Here is a 24236-nt window from a genome sequence, read left to right as displayed (position 1 = left end):
TTACTTTTTCAAAGCACAAATAAATCATCTCAAAATACTATAATTTATTAGTTGTTCTTTTAGATTTCATTATTATCATTACAGATGATTAGGGTCCGCTAATAATGGCTCCGAATCAAATTGCATTTTTTAATGTTAACTCCAGCAACAAACACATATAGTTCACAAACTATTCTATGTATCTTCTATCAATTTGTCTTAACTCCTTGTCAATTCCTTATCTGTGATTAATAAGGTCTCGATAGTTTCTTGGAGTCGTCTTTCACTAGATGATCCACCCACTCCATTTGATGTGATCTTCTATTTGAATAATGTGCTCCTTTGTTGGCATATGTTTTCTATTATATTTCTAGAGCTAATGAGTCATTACTATATAGAAAGGTGATTGGATAACTGAAACAAACACCACTAATTCCAAATTCACTAACCCTACTCCTATCAATTTCAAGCACCATTTCTATATATATGATGATTTTTATAGATGTAGAATATTAGTTGTGAGATATCTTATGAAGACATCAATTTCATAGCATTTTTTATACCTGGAATATGTAGTTCTTTCCTACAATTCTAAACCACCTTTAACTTCCTCATGCATAATTACATTCTATTAATAAAATCCATTAACTCATTCAAGCCTTGATAATATACTTTAATCTTGTGAGTTCCAAATAAAAAAAATCTTCGTAATGAGTATTCAACCTAATCATATTCATTTTCTTAAAGCGTCTTTGTCATGTTGTGCCATATATTTAAGACCCGATGTCAACCTAGAATTTGTCTTTTAGGATTACTAACAAGTGCGGCAACAAAAATTTTTATCTAAAGATATATTCCAGCAAACCAGATGAGTGATAGTGGACGATTATATTAAGAATTAATCATGCCACCAAGTAACCTTTATAGGCTGTGGAAATGGCATGATAAAATGATACCCCTATTAAGCTTGTATCAATTCTAACTTGTCTCAGTTCCAACAACTTTGACTGCATCAATTCCTATAAGCATATTTCTTTATCTTCTTCTTTTTTGTAGTTAAAGGCATGATTACTAGTTAATGTAAAATGTTCTGTAGATCTGTAGGTTATAATGTTTTGTAAGAAATGAAGATGCACACAATGTATTAGAGAAGATATTAAGAGATTCTCTAAAATTTCTCTGCATTTCAAACTTCTTAGATGATTTCTTACCTTTAAAGATCTGACTAACTCCCAGTCTCTATATCTTCTACTTATGTGTACTTGTCACTGGATTGATGTCATCCTCTCACTCTTAGAGCATCTTAGAGATAACCATAATGTAGAGTAGAAGTATAGTGGGCCCATAACTATAATGCTTGATAATAGAAAATTCTTGGAGATAAGGAACTTAATTATCTGATGAAGTGCTATATATAATTTCCCATTGATCCATCATCCGTTGCCCAGATAACAATCGCTCCTTCTATACTTCATTGTCTACATCTGCATGTGTGTGTAGGCTTTGTCTTCCTATGTTTGTATTTGTGCCTCCCATGCTTTGTTTTCTCAACATCTTCAACCTTCATATGGATTAAATCCTTTAGATTCTTACTCCCTCTATATTATTTATTTAGTGCTAGTTGAGTTAAGACACTATGATGTGACCTCCTTCACATTGCATCTCCTCCTTAAAACATATATGGTAGTGATATCCAACCTTGATGATTGCAAAGAACAACATAATCATGAGATTGAAATGTGAGCATCAAAATATCTACCATTGAGACATAGACAAAAGTATTACCATTTGCATCAAAATTCATAAAAATGTATTATCATTATGTTAGCATAAGCATATAGCTTACATGTCTACATTCCCCCTTCATACCAGATTGTCCTCCATTACATTATCATCAAAATCAACAATATAACCATTCCATCAAACCAATATGAGAAAAAATAGCTACAATGGACTTCAAAATATCATTATGGTTCTTCAAGGTATTCCACAATAATAGGAAGGACTTTTGATTTTATTATCTTCAAATACTCATACATTGATTACCAAGAAACATAATGATTTACTAAACATATTTCAAATGTAGGAAGCATAAACTCACTTAATTACACAGACTCTATCATGCCTCCATTAATTTAATCAGCTTATTTGATATGAAAGACACCATGTTTTGGGAGGTCTTTACATTCCTTGGTAGGAACTATTACTTCACTACCACTCAAATAAGGCTCTACAATTAATTAACCTGATACAATATAAAGAACATTGAGAACATTCTTACTTTGATGTGTCTACAATCAATAAAAATTATACATTTCCTTCTCCATTACACTTCTCTTTGTCCTATGTCTGGTTGGTTTCTAGTTCCTTTTTGCATTTGCAGCCTTGCTCTGATACCATGTTGATTTTTAGGATCACTACAAATGTAATGGCACTATCTATATGTTATGTGTTCTCCAAGTGTAGATCTAAATGAATATGAATAGGAGTAGAAGAGACATGTCTCTATGTTAATCAATATTGGCTATGGTAAGTAAATTTCATTAGACATTATTAACAATTATATATATATATATATAGATAGATAGATATATAGATAGATAGATAGATAGATAGATATTTGTCTAATTGATGATTAATCAAAAACCAATAACCATTGGGAATTAACTCTAGATCAATTCCACTCGATTGAAGCTACAACATTAACACTCCTTCTTAGCTAGGGAGGATTATAGAGAGATATCATCTCAATATGATATTCTTGGAATGACATATTTAAGATATCAACATATATTCATCAAATCATATATAATCTAACTGATGTTATTTCATCAACAAACAATTTAAGTTTGACCATTGATTTGAGGGTGATAACTTGTGTTGGGCATCAATCCAATTCCTATCAAAGAGGAGCTCTTGCCAAATTTGGCTAATCAATCAGTCTCCTCTATTGCTAATGATATTTCTTGGCCATGTAATCTAAACACTTGATTAAAGAAGACTTCGGCTACTTGAGGTCCCTTGTATTCTATGGATATGGCCATGAAATGAATGAGCTTGGTTAGATAATCCACAACTACATATATACAATTTTTTTTTTGAACTTTAGGAATCCCTATTGTGAAATCCATAGAGATACTACCCTACTATTCATTCAATATAGAAAGAGGTTGAAGGAGGCCAAATCGATATGTTTTCTATGTTTTGTTTCACTGACATGTCATATGTTCTTGAACATATTTCACTATATGTTTATTAAGTCCCTTCCAAGAGTATTTTTCCCTTTTTTATATGTTCTGAAATAACCTTGGTGACTTGCTAGTAGATTATCACAGTATTCTTTTGTAACATCCACTTTTCTCGGGTCTTAATTAACAACAAACATACTCAAAGAAACATAGTTATTACTTCATTTTCATAAGAAGATAGTTAAATCAATTTCGTTCATATGAAAGAGATTGATAGTTAAAAACAATGAAACAAAATTTCTTAATTAAGAACTTAAAACACTATCAATGAATTTACTATAGAAATTAAAATCCACATATCATGGAATTTGAACCAAGAAATCATTGTAGGGATGCTTTTGCAACCACCTAAGTTAGTCCAAAAATACCACTATAACAATATCAAATAACAACTACCATCCAATACTGCTATATCATAATCCAATGATGATTACCATTAAACACCACTATATAAAATTAGGGCATCACATACCACTGTATCAATTAGGGCATCAATTACCATTAGATCATTTAGGGAATTAGATACCACTATATCAATTAGGACATTGATTACCATTAGATCAGTTAGAGCATCAAATACCACTATATCACTTAGGTCTTCAATTACCATTGGATCATTTAGGGCATTAGATACCACTATATCAGATTTCATACATCCAACATTTCACAATCTATGATTACATGATTATGTTCTTTAAAGATTTCAGAATTGATTGTTTAATTATAATATCCAATGGCATAATGATTTATGGATTCATTTTATGGTTATTTGGCTTTCATTTACCATGAATAAATCTACTTAAAAGAGAATCAATTATGTAATATCAAAACAAGATATCAACAAGTTATCATCCTGATAAATATTGTAGTTTACTGCTATTACACCATTTGTTCAAGAAAATAGATTAGAAACATTAGATTTTAGTGTTCCACATAACCTAGATAGTTTGTAGATGGTGTCTTGTTGAATGCTCAGCTATTTGTCACACCTATACTTTCAAAGTAAATAATATAGCTCCAACATAAAAGTACTTCACAATTTCTGACAGAATATGTGAACGGGCAGAAATTGTGGGACAAATTTATTGAAAGGTATAGACTAGTATTGGCAAGGATATCAATATTAAGAAGAAGGAATTCGAGTGTTGTGGTAGAAAGCGAAAGTGATCATAGAAAAATTGTAGCATGAATAAGGTAGTATGTGCCTAGCTAGCTGCTATGATTCAACCTCCCATAAATGTTCTTCATGCACCAATATCCCAAGTATATATGAATCACATAATCTAAAATTGAGATAATATATAAAACTTAATTGCTATGGCAGCAATAATTTTCCAATTGAAGTTGCAAGTTATCGACTTAAGCAAGAAAGTCAAAAATAAATAATAGAGAGAGAGAGAGTCAGAATTGAGAAGAAGCCAATTGAGTGCCATGAAAATATAAATTGGGTATGAAAGTTCTTGCCTCCTTGTCTCCACTCATCTCAAGATATCAAAAGGTCTAAGGAGACTCTTTGGCTTCTGAAACATAAAGAATATCTTGGCACTTAAAAATGCCAAGTGCTCAATTGGTTTAAAAAAGAAAAGAATAAAAAGGATGGACAAAGAGTTGGAAAATTATAATTCAAATATTATTATATTATGAATATTATTATTATAATATATACTTGCATACGTTCATGTAAGTATATCAATGGGGTGACATCATTATATTAAGTTATTATAATATAATGGTGCCATTTTATTTTTATATTTATATGCATGCATATAAATATTTATTATAATAATATGATGAAAGATCAATTAAAATCCCTTGAGGTATGTTTTTATATTTTAACTTAATTATTTTATGTTTCTCAAATTATTTATTTAAATAGCTCATGTAGTTTCATCGATTGTATCCTAATGTTCAAGTCGCTAGGCCCTCAAACCCATTTTCCTAGTGATGGCAATGCTCCTGTGCCTAATTCTTTTTTGACAATGCTTCCACCCCTTCAATGTATTTTCTGCAAGGAAATTCTTCGCAATTAAATCATATTATCATAACAAGTTATAAATAATCATAACGGCTAGCTGCCTTCTCAATTCCATGAATCTGTGATAAATAATCAACTAGAATGTTATCTTCACATGAAATTATAATGACTAACCATCTTACCATTTCACAAGATTATAAAAAATTTCACTGTCAACTAACTTCATGTGAACCTTAATGGCTATATTTTAAATTAGGTCAAAATTTGGGATGTAACATCTTTGGTCATTTGTACTTTCATTTTTTACCTCTATGGAAGATATATCCTTCCTTTATAGAGAATGAATTTGTCTACTATTTTATATTTTTCATTTTGTAGGTTTCTCTCAAACATATCATTTGCATGTGGATCATTTGCATATTCAACAATAATGGTGTTCTTGAAATCTTTTGCAATACCACTATGTTACATAAGTAGGCTTGCAAGACAATGCATCTATTACAATATTTTTGCCTTAGGAAAAGTTGCAAACTATTATGGCCTGTTTTAACCACAGATTTCTACAAACCAAACATTGCCTAAATTTGGCCAATGTGTACATAATAGCCAACACTTATTTATCATGAGTACTAAACGAAGTCTTTCAATTGTAGTGAGATTGTTACTCACAAATAAAATTTTATTTTGCATGAGAATTGTTTCAATGCCCTCTCTAGATGCATCACATTCCAATTCAAATAGCAGCGTAGAATAGAGAATGTGAGAACGAGACAAGAACTCAATAATTCTTTTAGATTCTCAAAGGCTTGTTGGGCTACTTCATTCCACGCAAACACTCTCTTATTCATTAGATTGGTAAGTGGGGCACAATTTTTGAGAATCCTTTTACAAGTCTTGTGCAATAGCTACATAAGCCCACAAATCCCCTTAAATGAGTTAGTCTTTGGTTTTGGCCATTCTTTGAGAGCCTTGATTTTCTCCTCATCCACACATACTCTCTACACATAGATCTTATGACCAACATAGATAACTACTTCTAAACCAAATTCACATTTTGAAGCTTTACCATACAATGATTCTATTGTTATCAATGATGTAAGGATCGAGGACAAGAAGCCTATGTTAATGTCTAACAAAGCTCCAATATCATGAATGTGTTATATGATGGACAACATGGGAAAACTATCCAAATTGTATGGTTATGGTTGCCAAAGCATTTGAACCATCTACGAGTCTCTCTTTGATGAATGAAGCTTGATGTATGAGTTTTAGATTCATTCATGTGGCACAATCATACTCAATCAAGATATTGGCGTATCTTGGAAAAGTTTAAGAAAATGGAAGGACATGTTTGCTTCTACTGTTAAGTTTAATGAATGTTTGGACCTTCAATGGATGAAAAGAGCAAGTTGGAACTTAGAAAGAATTTGATGTGATGCAAAAGTGTTCAAACAATATAAGAGTGGGAATTTTACATTGTGGGGGGAATAATAACCAATGTTTCATTCCCACTTGAACCATCTTTAGAAAGGAGATGTTTCCATGACCCTCATGGGCAGATAGGTACTTGTAACTTTTACATTTATATATTCATTTATTGTAATCCTATACATACTATAAGAGTTATTTTCCTTGATTTTTCCTTTATGTCTAAGGATGTTCTTGTAGGAAAAGAAGGTTGGTACTCTACATGTGCTACCAAATATTGTACAAACTCAATGTTATGATAGTAGCTCCAAAGATGTTGATGATCAAGATGGATAAAGTGAGGCTCTTGAAGCAAATATTTTTTATTATTGAGATCCTTCTACATTAAGAGGGAGTATGACACTCCTTCTAAGGAAATGCAGGAGCTTAGAAGATTGATACTCAGAGGGAGTCTAGAAATGCATGTGTGTGACTACATGCATTGAATGGGCCTACTCTTGAGTGCATTATGAGGAAGTATTTACTTATCACTAGAAAATTAGAAGACTCATATCAGATTCAAAGTGAGTCTGACAGGAATCCTTGGGGGAAGAGAGCCTCTAAAGAAGTAACTATTGGACCTAACTTCCCAAAATCATTGTTCAAAGGGAGAATTTTTGAGGTGTAATCTTTTTTAAATGATATCTTCTCTATAAGAAGTTGTAAGTGAAACTCCTTGTAATGCATTCTTCTCTATGAGAGAAAATTGAGGTAAAAGCCTTTGTACCACCCTTTGACTAGGTTCATGGTGATTACTATTTCACATATGATATGTAATGAAAGGTGGTGATCTTTCATTGATATATATAAATAGAAGGTAACCATTGTAAGGTGACAATATTATAAATGGTAGACCTATTATCATGATAGACTTCATTAAGTTGTTGTCTCAAAGAGTTGGAAGTCATGATAACAAACATATCAACTAGAAGATAACTATTGTAAGGTGACAACCTTATCAATAGTTGGTCTATCTCCTAACACCAATATGTGTTGGAGCAAGTGCTATCATGGTTCTTCAGGCTGGATTTTTCTAGACACCATGAAAATCAATTTGTTATGATTCTTCAGGCTAGATCTTGCTAGACACCATAACTTAAATCTATCATAGACCACACTTAAGGTGGTGTTCAAATCTTGTATTATAATTATTTTAATTCTCTCTTTGCTAAAGAGGGAGTGTTGAGATATTTAGCCTCATAGTGAATTGAATATCATACTGAGATAATATCTCTTCATATTCTTCAGAGCATAACATGTTATATAGATCCTCCATAGCTAAGATAGAGTGTTAAAGTTGTGGCTTCAGTCGAATTAATTTGATCTAAGATACATTGTTGTTATTGGTAAATCGTCACTTTCTATATATATGTATTCATGTAATAATAATATATATTATTGTATATATTATAGTATATAATATATATTATAGTATATAATATATATTATACTATATATTAATACATATTTATTATACAAATTATTATTATTATTAAATATATAAATTAAATGATGATTAAAACCTTAAAGACGTGTCTCTTCATGAGACATGTATCCTCTCATATTTATATGAGATCTAAGTTTGCATTTGAAATATATCAATTACAATGGCCATATTAGTACATTTGTAGAAAAGATCCATGTTACTAGATTTGGTGCATTGTAAATAAGGTGTAAAAGAAAAAGTTAGTGACTTCATTGGTAGATTTAAGAACTTGCATGCTTAGATTTTTTACCCTATTCCTAATATTGATATATGGCATATTTTGTTTCTAATTTACAAAAAGACATTAGGGATAAGGTTCTCCTTACTACTTACTAAGTTCTCTTCCTTCTCACAATTGTTTGTAGTGTTTCATTGTTATCAACTTCAAGTGAGTCAATTTGAGAGAAACAATCAAATGGTTCATGTTTCTATTCATAAAAGTGGTGCTGCATGCAATTCCAACATCTCATAAACCTAAAAAGTATATCAAAATCAACTAACCATCTAGCACTATAGATGAACAAGTGGCAATAGTATCCAAAGGTGTGGATCCTTTGTTCTTTATTTTCAGGCCTTCTTTTACTTTTACTCCACTTTCTAAATCTTTGCATAATGTGAATTTGAAGTTAATGAAAGAAAACATGATGGAACTTCCTCTTATCAAACCAATTGACCCATCTAAACCACCTTCATGATTCTTTGATCCCAAATCTTTCTGTCAATTCCATCGCCAAACTAGTAATGATACTAAAAGATATCTTTCTTTCAAGAATGTGGTGCAAGAGCTTATTGATTCTAATCCTATATTTTTCGATCTTGATATTAATCATGGAAATAATTCAGTTGCACCTCCTAATCAGACTTAGCAAATCTACACTAATCATTTTCCATCTCATTCAACCAACACTACTAAGGAGCCTCCTTCTCCTACAAACATTTCTTATGATGGGAAAGTTGAAGTCAATCATACTTTTAATCAAGTTAAACATGTTCAACCTAAACCTCAACTTCAACCTTCCATTACCTTTAATTTTGTTGAAACAACCGAGGCCCCCACTGGTCCTCTTTTCATTATCACTAGGGTTGTTAGTATTCCTTCTTGTGGTAGCCGATTTTATAATTTTTGCTATCTTTCTTCAAGGCAGTCTGTTCCTTATATCTCCTTTTATCCTTGTAGTACATCCTAAGAAGAACCTAAATGTTTCTAGACATGATAGTAGGATGATTGTCTTCAAATAGGAGAGGGACTTGCCCATGTTATCCTTGAGACATCTCTCAAGGGGGAAGAATCTATATAGATTGTGATCAGTTTCTTCATAGAGGAAGAATTAACATTCAAAGGGAGTCTGACAATCCATTAGAGGCATCCTTGGATGAAGTGTCAAGAGGTCAGAACTTGAGCTTCATAGGGAGCAACTAGAGGATCTGCTTCATTTGATTTCTAAAGATCTTGGTCATATTGAACCAAAGGGAATAGGCCATGTTGTGATGGCTTCTTTAGTGATTAGGAAATTGTTGTAGAGGACTATGATTCATTGGATGGTCCTATGTGTGGAAGTCAAAAAGTCTTTATGGGGACACAAAGATATTCTTAAATAGATGGATACTTGGTATTTCATGACAAGTCAAAGCATGTGAAGATCATATTGAAGATATGGTGCATAGGAAAGGTATTCAATTGAGATACATTAGCACTGATGTTCAGACAGAAAATGTTCTCACCAACCCTCTTGCTCAAGTGAAGTTCACATACTTCCAAGAGAAACTTGAAATTGTGGAGAATGAAGCTCTGGTTGAGAGGGAGTCTCAACATCAGTGCTACACTGAGGTATATCTTCCACCCTTTGCAAGTAGGCATGGTGGTAATACATTCTTCTCTAGGAGAAGTATTAGGTACAAGCCCTTATTGTCCACCCTCTGCAAGTAGGTATGGTGGAATCACCCTCTACGAGTAGGCATGTTGGTGATGCATTATTCTCTGAGAAGTTTGAGGTGCAAGACCTCATTGTCCAAGCTCTACAGGTAGGTGAAGCCACCCTCTACGAGTAGGCAAGGTGGTAATGCACTCTTCTCTAGGAGAAGTTTGAGGTCTAAGCCCTTTTCCATCCTCTACGAGTAGGCATGATAAATCCACCCATTGCGAGTAGGTATGGTGGATTTCATGGAAGAAATTTCATGTTTGTGCATGTTCACCCTCTAAGAGTAGCCATGTTGCACATCATGATGACATCACATTGAGTAATTCCATTATGAGCACTTGTGGTCATTTTATTTTGAATTCATGGGAACAGACATCATGGAGCCACCCTATGAGACTAGCCAAGTTAGACATTGTAACTCTAAAGTTATCGAGAAGGATTCCTCCTAGTTATGTTAATTTTGTAGTTGTAGTTGGATTGATTCAATCATGCGATATATTCTTGATGGAAAATCATCATTAAATAACTATTCTTATATATATTATACATATGGTTATTTATATTATTAATATATTAACTAATCATGATTAACCATAGAGACATGTCTCTTCATGAGACATGTCTTCTCTCATATTTATGAGTCTTCAAATCTACATTTGGAATATATCAATTACAATGGCAATGATAGTACATTTGCAGAAAATTATCCATGTTACTCAACAACTAAGAGGGAGTATTAATGTTATTGTAGTTATGGTTGGATTCCTTCTAACCGACATAGTTAACATAAAGGTTGTAATAAAAATATTTATTGTGATACAATAATTATATTGATTATTGTAATTAATAATACAATAATTATAACAATATTTAATTATTGGATTATTGTATTATATGATATTATAATAATATTATAATATACAATTATTATCAAGGTGGCATGAGTACACACACCTAGACCCATGGTACATGTATGGGTACTTGGCTGGGTACATACGTTGCAGCCAGAAACACCATGTCAACTCACAAATTTGTCCCTTTGCAAAATGTTAAAAAACTGCCACGTAGATTAAGATGTCTAATTTTTTCTTCAATTTTTCATTTGCATATCAGCTTGTTGTTTATCTAGCTTAATCCAATATGTAATCTGTTTGAAACTTCAATATAATATTGATTAATAGTAAAATACTAAACTTTTCTAATTTTCATTGTTCAAGTTAGAACTAGAAGTTTATCATTAAAAAGCATGTCATTATATGATTTATGATTTTCTTGTCCATATTTTGCTATGCATCTAAAGTTTAAATATTCAGCATATATATTATGACTCATGACTCATATTTTCAGAACTCTTGTTTTGAAAGCTCGACATGATGACTCATGACTCATATTTTCAGATATTCTATAAAATATCAAAATTATATTAAAAAAACTAGACATGTCCACATGCCCCCATTCCTTATTTTGAAAAACAATTATACCCATACTCATACTCATATCCAAAGTACCCAAGTAACCCAGTACCCATGCAACCTTGATTATCATATTATTATATAATAATAATAAAATAATTATCATATTATATTGTGGTAGGGCGGGGCAACTTTATTATAATATTTAATTAATTGGGGGACCAAACTTTGGAAAGCTGGTGTCCCTTTGTGAATCTCATTTGATTTGTTCAAAAGAAGATTAATATTTCTGTCTTGATTATAGAGGGAATGAAAAATACAATCTGCCTTATTAAGCAGATGCAGTGGTCGGGGGTGACAATCAGATTGTCTATAATTGGGGGCACAAATCATTGCCCTTGGTAAACAAGTAGGGAAAGTCAACATCTCCAAGTTTGGTCTATAAAAGCTTCAAAGGTCCAATAGAATAATAATGATCCATATTTATTGTGACAGAGATGAATCTTTTGCAAGCCCTTCAACAGATCAATAATTTGAAGAACCACAATTTTTACTTGCCAAAGTCTTTATTACCTATCATACCACATCCTTTATTACCTGCATGGCCTAGAGAGCTTGGGCATGCTCAATGAGAAATATTCCTAATCATAATGGGAACACAGAAAGAAAATAGTTATATGTAAAGTGAGTAAAAAAAGATGAATAAACAACCCAAAAGAAATGTAGGAACAAGATCAACATGTATCTCCCATTATACCAAAGATAAGATGAGATAAGATAAAATTATTAATGTCCAACAAAAACAAAAGGTCTATGGGACTGAGAGTTTACAACTAGATAGCTGACAACGTCTGAGAAAAGCAAATAACAAGAACCAAGAAGAGAGAGGCCAAGGAAAGACTAGGAGTCTTTTCTTGGTAAAAAAAAATCAGTCACAAAAGGATAAGACTATGAGCAAGGAGGAGCCTTGTACTGTCTCTGTGTACTCATGGAAGGGTGTCGCTGACGCAAGAAACCATTGCAGGGTTTGATAGATCTTGAATGGTCAATAGAATTGGTAGAACTAGATAGTCTTTTCATACCGAGAAAAGTAGATAAAGGTGTGAAAAAGGCAATAAAAAGATGAGAAAAGGTATACCGGTGAGGAAGTAGTGACTATAAAGTATTGTCACGAAGCAAAAGTAGCCTCTTGAAGATAAAGCACTAGACACCGCTGTAGACACCTAAAAACCTTTAGAAAATAAAGTATTTTTATTTTCTGAAAAAGTCCTGATGACATCATCATTAATTAATTAATTAATTAATTAATTAATTAATTAATTTTTATGCCATTAAATCCCTTTATCTTAATTAAAAATATTTAATTAAGGAATCCCTTCCAAAAATGTTTAAATCTTATTTAAACATTATTTCCTTATTTATTAATTATTTAATTAATAAATTGACCAAAAATCCTAAAATAAATAAAAAATTTATTTTTTTCCCAAAAGTTGGCCAATTTCCTTATGACCAATAACCTCTTCCAAAATCTTCTAATCCTTCTTTAATTTTGATTAAAGGCTAATCCCATCATTTCCTACCCCTAATCCCAACTCAAAATATTTAATTAAGATTAAATATTAATCCTCATGTTTATTAAAAAAGTTTTAATAAATATCTCCTCAACCCAAACCCTTGAAATAAATAAAACTTTATTTATTTCCTAAAAATCTAATTTATCCTCACCCTAAGAAGTTCTAGACTCTTCTAGAAAGTCTTCATCCTCATCCTAGGAAATTCTAGACTATTCTAGAAAGTCTTTATCCTCATCCAAAATCTAGACTCTTCTAGAAGATGTCTTTAAACCTAATCCTAATCCCCTCCTAACCTTGTCACATTCCCTAAACATGGGTTAAAACTTACTAACCCAAGCCAAAGTTAACAAATATCTCTTCCTTCACCCACCCTCATTAAATGCCATCCACTTGCCTATCCTTAAGCTAATCCTAAACCATCCTAATCCATCCTCTAATCATTTGCACAAGCCTAAACAAGCTTAGAACCTTCCTAATCAAGTCCAAGTCGAATTTGCTCTCATCACCCTCAAAATATCTCAACCATAAAACTTTATGAAGTCCACTAGGTCATAAATGACTCTTACAAGCCCTTTTATTGCTCTTACAAGTCATTATGAGGGTCTTTATGAAGATTTTATCTCTTGAGCCTCCTTTGTTGACTCATCCTTCCCCTTTCCTCCATCCTCTCACCATGTGACATGTGTCACTCCTTGATTGGTTGTAAGGAAGCACAATCCATGTGCTCTCCTCTCATGCAATCTGAGCCCTCCATAAGCTTTTTCCCATCCTTGCATCTTAGCCCTCAAACCCTCAAGCCTCTTGCCTATAAATTGGATCCTTCCCCTTTACAAAATAACACAATCCATGAAGCAAAGTTATAATGCTATTTTGAGATCCAAATCCATACTAAAGCCATCTATCCACACCAAAAATCCACAATCATCCATTGAAGCCTTTGGAAGCATATTGAGCATACATCCTATCTTTTTAGACAAAGCTACTCAACAAGAGAGCTTCTTATTGAGAGAGCCCACTAATGGCTCATATTCTCAATTAAGAGCTCATCTTAGTCTATCTTGAAGTTTATGAATTTTGTTTAGTTTGTAGAAGCTTTATTTAAATTTGGTTTCTATTAGCATACTAACATTGCTCATATACATTTTGGCACGCCCGGTGGGACCCCGCATGGGTCATCTTCATTAGCTTTTTTAGTCAAGTTTTGTATGTCATTTGCTGATTTTGGCTAATTTTACTTGTTTTTGTGATTGGTAGGATTGTATAAATTGGTTTTGTAGGTCCACATGAGCATGAAGAAGACAAAAGAACTCATAATCTATCTCATAGTATTTGCAGATTTTTCAAGCTTATAGGTGGACAAAGCACTTGGAATTCGTCTTCCTCTTCTTGTCTATATTCTTCTTATTCCATCTACTTCTTCTTCTTATTCTTGTGAGAGATCTTGGCCATTTTTTTTTAAGGAAGCAAAATCATACACACTTCTTTTTAGTGCTTAAAATGAACCCCCAAATCATACTTAAATCCATTGAAAAATTAAAAATTTGCAAAAAAGAAAAAATCTTTTAACAAGTGAAACTAAACCAATCTAATCATTTTAATCCTTGCAACATCAAGGTTTTAGATGCATTCATGCAAAATTAGGAACACTTCATTTTTGGGAATTTAAAAAGAACTTCAAGTTTCCATTTCAAAAGCTTCAAAATCAACACTAAGTGCACACTAAAGTTCTTTTTAAAAAAATCTCATGAAAACTAAGAGTCCTAAATGGTTGCCAAAAATTGTCCTAAAAGCTTTGTTATTTGTTCCAAAAAAATGTCTTGTTGCAAAATCTTTAATGTTTCTTAGGTTTTTCATGCATCAAAACAATCTAGGAATATCTTTTTTGGGCTTAAAATATGCAAACTAGAACACAAAATCTTGAATGAAAACCAAAGTCCAAAGAGTCATTTTCACTTTTGAGTCCAAAAACAATCTTGAATGATCTAAGGTTAAAACAAAGCACTTCAAAGTTCTTAAAACAACACACAAAATCTCAATCTTGAATGCTCAAAGGAAAAAACTTGAATGTTTAATCACTTGTCTTTGAATGCATGTTGCTAAACACAATCTTGAATGCCTAACAATCAATGAACATTGCATGGTTTTGATGCATTTTAATGACGCTCGCATTTCTTATGCTGACGAATTCTCGATTTTCATTATGTTGACGACGCTGTCAAGTTGGAATGAACATTGTATGTCCTAATCACGAGTGTCTTCAATCATAGCTTACAAAATCTAAATCATCAATTGGAAAAGAACAAGCATGTTTTTTAGCCCAAGATCATCCAAGTCTTCTCTCCCCTTGTCGTCTTTCGAGGCCATCTTGGGTGCATAAGATTAGGATCCAAAATCTTGTCTTAGCTTTTTAGGAGGCCTGCTTGGGGATTTCATCACCCCTTGGGACGACCTCAACTCCAGCATTCCGGCGGAGTATAAAGATCGGGAGGTGAATCCAAAGACACCTCTCTTGGGATCAAAATTTTGTCACTCGGGCTAAGCCTCAAGGAACTTTATACCCTTGAGAAGTGAAAGAGGAGAAGTGGGTTACCGCTCCTCTCAGCTGTGTGACATCTTTTTGGTTTCATCTATGGATTTGGGCCTCACGTACCTTGCGTATATCGATGACTCCCTAGCTATAACAAATTTCATCTTTGTAGAAAGCTTCCTAGGATGTTGGTGTGTTTGACGTGCTTGCTCCAAAATTTTGTCTTCTTGTTTGTTCATAGCTTTTGAATGAATGTTTGCCAATTTTGGTCGAAATCCCTGAAAAGCAGAAATCTCCCAACTCAAGGCATACTTAGCGTAGTCACTGCCTTATCAGAAAATCATCCAAGCTCCCCCGATGCAACTGAATCTATCTAGTTCTTTGCCTTAGAAAAATCCCAAATCCAAAGTCCATCCAAATAATCCCCCCAGCCAGCTAGCAACCCAATCCAAAATCACCCAAGCCTTTAAAGAGTTGTTGTCACTTTGCTAGATTTTGCTATCCAATCAATCCTACCAATCAACCAATCTCGCCAAGGTTATCCCTTTGACAGAGCATTGTCTAGGGTAATCCAACTTTGTCACTTGTATCCCTCATCACCTTGAGCTAAAGGTTGGGATCCACAAGTGGTCAATCTCGTGTCATGCCATAGGATCATTAGTCTATCCTCAAGTTGACATAGCCACCACCAAATCTAGCGCATAGGAAAGCAAAACTCTCACTTTTTGACAGCATACCCTTGAAGTCTTCCACCCACAAGAAAGCCCAAAATCTCTAGCCAATCCTCCTTAGGTCTGTCATACAGCTTTGACTATCCCTAGGAAATCTTTCATCAACCAATCCAAAATCTGTGCTTAATCCAAATCCAACCATGAGCTTCCATGTTCATCCATATGCAAGACCCCATCCCCATCAAACTCACCATCAAAGCATGAAGTACCAATCCTATCATGATGTGTTTGGTCGCATTGTCCTTGCTCCCGCCACCTCCTATTCCAATGATGATGAAAATCTTGTTGACTATGATGGGTATATTGAAAGCCTTAGAAACATTCCCCCAAGCATCCCCCAAAATCCAAGAGTTATTCCAAACTATCTAGTCATGCCATCCAATATTCCAGCTTCCCCTCCATCACCCCATCAACCAAGCTTTCAATCTTCCACCCCCATCACACTAGCTATTCCTATCAATCCACCTCCACCTTTGACACGCGAGTCTCCAAGGAATCTCCTAGAGGAAATACAAGAAAAGTTGCCTCCAATAGTCGATAAGCCATTTCATCTAATCCAACCATGTGAAGTAGTCAGTGATGAAGCTTCCCCATCTATAATATCACCTCCATCTCCCATAACTATCATCCCCATACCATCCATCAAATTGCTTAAAATCCTTCCACTTCCCGCAAGCATCAAAATCCCACCACTTGTCAAATCCCTCCAAATCCTATCCACATCGCCTCCAAGCATTTCCCAAATCTCTCGTAATGACCCTTATGCATCCATCTTCTACTCACCCATCTCCACTACTGAATCTCCCATCTATCCATCCGCTTCCTTTGAAGAATCCATCCCTTCACCTCTTATCGCACCATCCACTCCAAACCAATCCTATCAAGATCCTGCCCAAAAGCATGTTGAAATCCCCCAAAGCATAAATGAAGATATCATCGTACCATGTCTTCCATCCATAGTGCAATCACCATCTCCTCCATCTCCAAAACCTCAAGCCATATCTCCTCCACTACAAGATATCTTGTCATCCCACCAGCTAAATCAAGATCCTATCCTTCCATCTCCCCCGCTCCATGCTTCCATCTTACCACCTATCCAAGCTATTCCACCATCTATAATCTACCCTCTTGGTTCACTTACATTCATCCATGGTGGCCCTCTCTCAGCAGAAGAATTAAGAACAGTATCTCCCCATTGCAATACACCTAATAAATCACTTCTACCATTTTCTGCAAGCAAAAAGTGTCCTCAGCTTGTTCAAATGCTCAATCGATGGCATTATCAAGGTCAAGGTTTAGGACCACAAGAGCAAGGAATCAGAGAGCCTATTATTGCACAAAAAAATCTAGGATTTCATGGTCTTGGATATGTATCCAAAGGCTCACCATCTAAAGGTGTTGGTACACCACACCCCCAAACCAAGCCTATCTCCAAGCCCACCATGCTAGCCTCCCATCACTCCTTCAAGAAATCTTATTTCATCCCCCCTCCACCATCTTTGCAACCTAAAACAACCTACCATATCCCCCCTTCATCCGCTAAATCCATTTTGGGTCCCTATGTTCCAAAATCTACCATCCTCCATCCTCCTATTAGCCATCATAAAAATCCTATTCCATCCATTCCTATGCAAGATCAACAAAGGCACATATCAGGGCACATCATCCATCATCATCCCCCTACATGCTCTTTCATATCCTCTCCATCTCACAAAGCTTCTCCTAACCATCTTCCCAAAGCTTACCACAACAATGTAAATGCCAACTTCAAAATGTATAAAGCTAAAAATCCACATCCTAGGCAATCATATGTCTATTCTAAAAGACATACTCCAAAAAGGCAAAATCCAATCAAAGAATGCAAAACAATGCAAAAGCCTATGAAAAGAAAATCCAAAACCATGTGGATCCCCAAGAAAAAAGTTGAAACCCAATGCATAATGGCATCTACCATTGCTAATCCCCCATCTAGTGACTCATGTCCCCCATCTCCTAACTCCATCTTGGGTTCCTATATCCCCAAGCATGCTTCCACAAATCCTCCATCACACCCGCATCTACCATCTATCCCCCATATGCTCTTTTCACACCCGTTCCAACATGTGCCAATGTTGCTCTTGCAAGCATCCCCATCTCATGCTCCTTTCCAGCATTTTCATCCCTCCATCTCCTACCATCAATCCCATCTAATCCGATCTATTGTATAAATCACACATCCAGTGTACCAACAGCTAGTAACAAAATTGAACATTCCAACAACCAGTGAAAAATCCCAAAAAAGCCAAAATAGCTGAAGAAAGCCAAAATCATTCCAGCTAAGTCCAAAGTCAAAAAGTCAAAAAATAAAAGAAAAATAAAGCGTCCACTGGTGAAAACTTGGCAATTCAAGCGCCTTGGACAAGTACCATGATGAAAACTTGGCAAACAAGCATCATGCGTAATCCCGCCATCCCCAGCTTAGCCTATCACCCTCATGCTTTTGGTCATCTCTTGACATCCAACTCCATCTTCCAATCTATCCACCTATCCTCCATCCTCCAGCTTCCATCTCACACCATCCACTAATCTTATGTAGCTTCAGCCAATCATCTCAGCTATCATACATCTCCCTAGCCCCTTTAGCTTTTTCCATCCTAGCTTCTATCCTATCACATCCATCATAAGACCTCCTTCTGCATGTTATCTTCTGATTGGGGGCACTATATTCCTTGGAGATCTTGTCTTGTCCATCCTCCCTTGTCATTGGTATCTAGCTCTAGGCTATCCTCATGCAAACCCAATGTCATCTCTTTATATCCATCATAATCCTAGCTATCTACCATCCTATCCAGCCATCTCATCCTGCTCCTCTAGCTATCCTTGGTCACAAAATCTCTCATCATCATTGGATGCATCCTGCCAAATCCATATCTTTCGCTATCACCCCACCCTTAGCTTTCACATCTTGCACAACATCAAACCATCCTCCTATCCTATCATCCTGAGCTTTTGCCTACTTGTAACTATCTTGGTCCGCTTCAGCTTGTAAATATCTTGGTCCATTAGCTTGTACATCCTCTTTAGCTTAGTACCATTGTATCTATCTAGCTTTTGTGTCAGTTCCTCCTTGATCAGCATCTTGCACACATCGCACAACCCTCGGTTAGCTATTCCAATGCATCCTTTAGCTAGATCTCTTGTCACCAAAGTGTTCTCCTTCTTAGTTTAGCTTGCCAGACACATCACTCATCTAGATCCACCAGCTTAGGTGCTCTCCGATAGGTCCTTGCAAGATATAGCTTTCCTCATGTCTGATCTTGGTCCGTTAGTACCTCGTCCTACCCATCTCGTTGGCAAACGGCTCTCTTTTGGATTTTCACTTTCTTTTGATTTGGGATCTTCCCTTTTGGGTCTTGAAGTATCTTTTCCAAGCAATCTCCTTGTTCCCTCCTCAAGGTTGCCATGATCTTCCATATCATGGTATGCTGCGAATGGGGCAATTAGAGCGTAAGGTCTTGATCATGTCTTTTTCTTGTTTTCTTTTTTCCTTGTGGGTTACCTAGTGTCGTTTCCACACTGCTTCCTCTGGGATTCATGTGTGATACTGGGGAAATCCTTGCGTGTTTGTTTTGTGTCAGTTTGTCAGTCCTCTGGACAGTTGGTGAAAAGGCCTTGATGTTCTTGGTAACCTTGGCAATTAACCAACAATCCTATAGCAAATCTAGTGCTCAACTACATGGTGGTACTTCTCTTTGAAGTATCCCCCTGCTCAAAAAGCTTCAATGGATTCCCTTCATCTCCATTATCCCCCATCCATATCCAACATCCGTCTCTCCTACCCCAGCTTATGCATCAGTATCTCTTTGAATCACTCATCACTCTTAGCTTTAGGGATCCACAATCCTAGTCTTAGGGATCCACCAATCCAAATCAATCCACCAAGCCTCATCTTTCGAGATCCACAATCCTAGTCCTAGGGATCTCCGAAACCCATCTTCCACCAATTTGACTCTTTGAAATCCTATTGCATCAGCTTTATAATCCCCTCATCCATCTCCCTATCCTGGATTCCTTTTTATAGCGCTCTGCTCCTTCATCCTTTGCAATCCCTGAAGTCTTAAGCTTGCTTCCTCTTGTGCATCTGATTCTCCTTTATCATTCTCCCATAGTGAGAGTTTGAGCTAATTCAGCCTCTTCTCTTAATCCAATTTGAGTCTCCTTGCTCATCCCAGATTCTTGTATTTTTCAAGAAGCCACCAAGCCTCGCTTTCTCTCCCCGCTGCCTTCTTGAGGGGGCATCTCATAGTCCATTCTCTCCTCTTTTGCTCTAGCCTTAGGCATCTTATTTTCTTATCTTTGATGCCATGCCACTTGCGGCATCACATCAAAGAGGGGCAAAATGTAGACACCTAAAAACCTTTAGAAAATAAAGTATTTTTATTTTCTGAAAAAGTCCTGATGACATCATCATTAATTAATTAATTAATTAATTAATTAATTAATTAATTAATTTTTATGCCATTAAATCCCTTTATCTTAATTAAAAATATTTAATTAAGGAATCCCTTCCAAAAATGTTTAAATCTTATTTAAACATTATTTCCTTATTTATTAATTATTTAATTAATAAATTGACCAAAAATCCTAAAATAAATAAAAAATTTATTTTTTTCCCAAAAGTTGGCCAATTTCCTTATGACCAATAACCTCTTCCAAAATCTTCTAATCCTTCTTTAATTTTGATTAAAGGCTAATCCCATCATTTCCTACCCCTAATCCCAACTCAAAATATTTAATTAAGATTAAATATTAATCCTCATGTTTATTAAAAAAGTTTTAATAAATATCTCCTCAACCCAAACCCTTGAAATAAATAAAACTTTATTTATTTCCTAAAAATCTAATTTATCCTCACCCTAAGAAGTTCTAGACTCTTCTAGAAAGTCTTCATCCTCATCCTAGGAAATTCTAGACTATTCTAGAAAGTCTTTATCCTCATCCAAAATCTAGACTCTTCTAGAAGATGTCTTTAAACCTAATCCTAATCCCCTCCTAACCTTGTCACATTCCCTAAACATGGGTTAAAACTTACTAACCCAAGCCAAAGTTAACAAATATCTCTTCCTTCACCCACCCTCATTAAATGCCATCCACTTGCCTATCCTTAAGCTAATCCTAAACCATCCTAATCCATCCTCTAATCATTTTCACAAGCCTAAACAAGCTTAGAACCTTCCTAATCAAGTCCAAGTCGAATTTGCTCTCATCACCCTCAAAATATCTCAACCATAAAACTTTATGAAGTCCACTAGGTCATAAATGACTCTTACAAGCCCTTTTATTGCTCTTACAAGTCATTATGAGGGTCTTTATGAAGATTTTATCTCTTGAGCCTCCTTTGTTGACTCATCCTTCCCCTTTCCTCCATCCTCTCACCATGTGACATGTGTCACTCCTTGATTGGTTGTAAGGAAGCACAATCCATGTGCTCTCCTCTCATGCAATCTGAGCCCTCCATAAGCTTTTTCCCATCCTTGCATCTTAGCCCTCAAACCCTCAAGCCTCTTGCCTATAAATTGGATCCTTCCCCTTTACAAAATAACACAATCCATGAAGCAAAGTTATAATGCTATTTTGAGATCCAAATCCATACTAAAGCCATCTATCCACACCAAAAATCCACAATCATCCATTGAAGCCTTTGGAAGCATATTGAGCATACATCCTATCTTTTAAGACAAAGCTACTCAACAAGAGAGCTTCTTATTGAGAGAGCCCACTAATGGCTCATATTCTCAATTAAGAGCTCATCTTAGTCTATCTTGAAGTTTATGAATTTTGTTTAGTTTGTAGAAGCTTTATTTAAATTTGGTTTCTATTAGCATACTAACATTGCTCATATACAACCGCTAGTTAGAATAGTTGAAAATGGTTGAAAGAGAAGAACAGTCCTAGAACAAACAATAGAATCTCCCTCTTATCTTATAAAAGATAGGGAAATGGAAAATAAAGTGAGTCTCCATCTTGACCTTAGCAAGATTACACGACTTATAGATATGTTCACCTCTATGATGATCAATCTAAGCACAAAGAAAGTGAGAACCAACTCTGAAAGACCCTAAAAAGATACGTAGGGCATAACACCACTGATGAGATAAGTAACTAGGATGAACAATAATCCCATTACTGATCACCAAAACTTGCTCCGCATAAAAGGCCATCCTCAACCATAAGCAACCCTGAGAATTAGTCCATGTGGTGGTAATATACTATCCTTAGATATCAAGTTTGACATGCTCATTTAACTCCTATCAAGAGGGGAGGAGATGAGCAGGGGCATTCAATGAGAACTGATAAGAAGGGAGACAATAAATATCAATCTCTATCGAGCTCAGTAGAGAAGATGCCTGAGCATACCAGCAATGAGAATGAGAGCTAGTATCTGCACTCGCAGTAGCAACAAAAGAACAATATGCTAGTTAGGAGTATCTATCACGATCACCAGCCAAGTTCACAAAATCGTGTAGCTGATGAAGAAACTAGATAAAATCGAATATGGTTGCAAGACTGAAGCAATGAGCACCAAACTCAGCAAATATGATACTATGAGGAGTGAACTTGTGACATCTATTGATGCTGCGTAACAACAATGTCTGAACCCACCCCATCGAGGCCTAGTAAGATCCAAAGAGAGAAGGCCCCCAAACCACTGAGCCATAAAGAATAGTTGGCCAAACAAGAGAGTCCAAGAGGGATAACTTAGATGAGGTATCTTGAAAATGGTGTCTGAAAAGAGAAGGAAATAGAAAATGTGCAGCACTAAAGAAATCTTACAAAAAAGCTACCAACAATGGGGGAATATCTATGGTGACAAGTACTATGGTGGAGAAATCATAAAATAATCAAAATTAATTTAGGTTCATCCAAAGCAGTAATTTGAATTTTAGATAGCCACGTTTCCTGATTTGTGGATGCATTTTTCACATTGATGAAATCAAAAACCATTGGTACCTGTACAACCATAAATTTATTAAGGGATTGCAATTTTTGTCCATGAAACATGCATTTCAGTCATATTGCTCACTTTTGCAGTGTTTTTAATTTTTCCACAAGTTATTTTGCGAAAACAAATCAAATTTCAATTTCCCCAACTCAAATCATTATCAGATTAAATGCTAGTTTAAAAGAAAAAAATTAATGTCTTGGTTTTCTAAGTTATTGCTGAGAAAGATTTTTGCTACTATGAGGAAAACTGTATAAGCATCAATGAGGTGCACAATTGTAGTTTTCTTTGCATGCTTCAATATGTTCATATTTTCATTTTACAGAAGATACATACTGGCTCCATTTACTTATTAGCATTTAAATATAAATTCTATAACGTCTGGTTTATGAACTCAGTTACAGAATCCTAATCGTTAGACATTTTAGTTCAATAAAGATTAAGATGTTATTAAAATGAAAGCACATTGCTCAGTATATTAATGCAGCTGGTTTTTTCTGTTACTCTATCACTTTAAACAAATGAGGATATACATACTCGATTATACCACAGTATAGCAACTCCAAAATCTTTATCTTGTAAAGCCAGATCACCATGCTTTCTTGTATTTAGTATGTTCTGCATATCAACTGTCCATCCCCTGAAAGATAGCTGTACACAGAAGACTAGAAACACTTCAAAAGGATGTAGTAAAGAAAATTGTCCAGATTGGAGAAGTTTGTAGGACTCACTAAGCTTAAAAAATAAATAAAAATATATTTATAAAACCACCAAAGTGTACAATTGTAATCTTGAAAACAAAGAGAAGAAACTTGCATCATAAAATTGACTAATGCTTTAAAATTACATATTTATAGGCAAATACACCTGTTGTTTAGTAAAAAAATAAATTTCAATCAAACTACAGACCAAGCACCACATGCCAGTTAGATATCA

General features: G+C 34.9%; 1 long non-coding RNA gene across 1 annotated transcript in view; it reads right to left on the bottom strand.

The window, feature by feature from the left end:
• Positions 1-23935, bottom strand: part of LOC149575472 (uncharacterized) — a 51088-nt gene extending 27153 nt beyond the window's left edge. Inside the window, exon 1 of the long non-coding RNA XR_016359685.1 lies at positions 23838-23935. This is a non-coding gene — a long non-coding RNA (uncharacterized LOC149575472). The remainder of the gene's footprint in view (positions 1-23837) is intronic.
• Positions 23936-24236: the final 301 nt, after the last annotated feature.

This window comes from Cupressus sempervirens, chromosome 2 (genome assembly GCF_028749045.1).
Source record: "Cupressus sempervirens isolate cs-2001-9-10 chromosome 2, ASM2874904v1, whole genome shotgun sequence".
Taxonomy (NCBI): Eukaryota; Viridiplantae; Streptophyta; class Pinopsida; order Cupressales; family Cupressaceae; genus Cupressus; species Cupressus sempervirens.
Note: the sequence above shows the minus strand (reverse complement) of the source record. Positions and strands in the feature narration are given on the sequence as shown.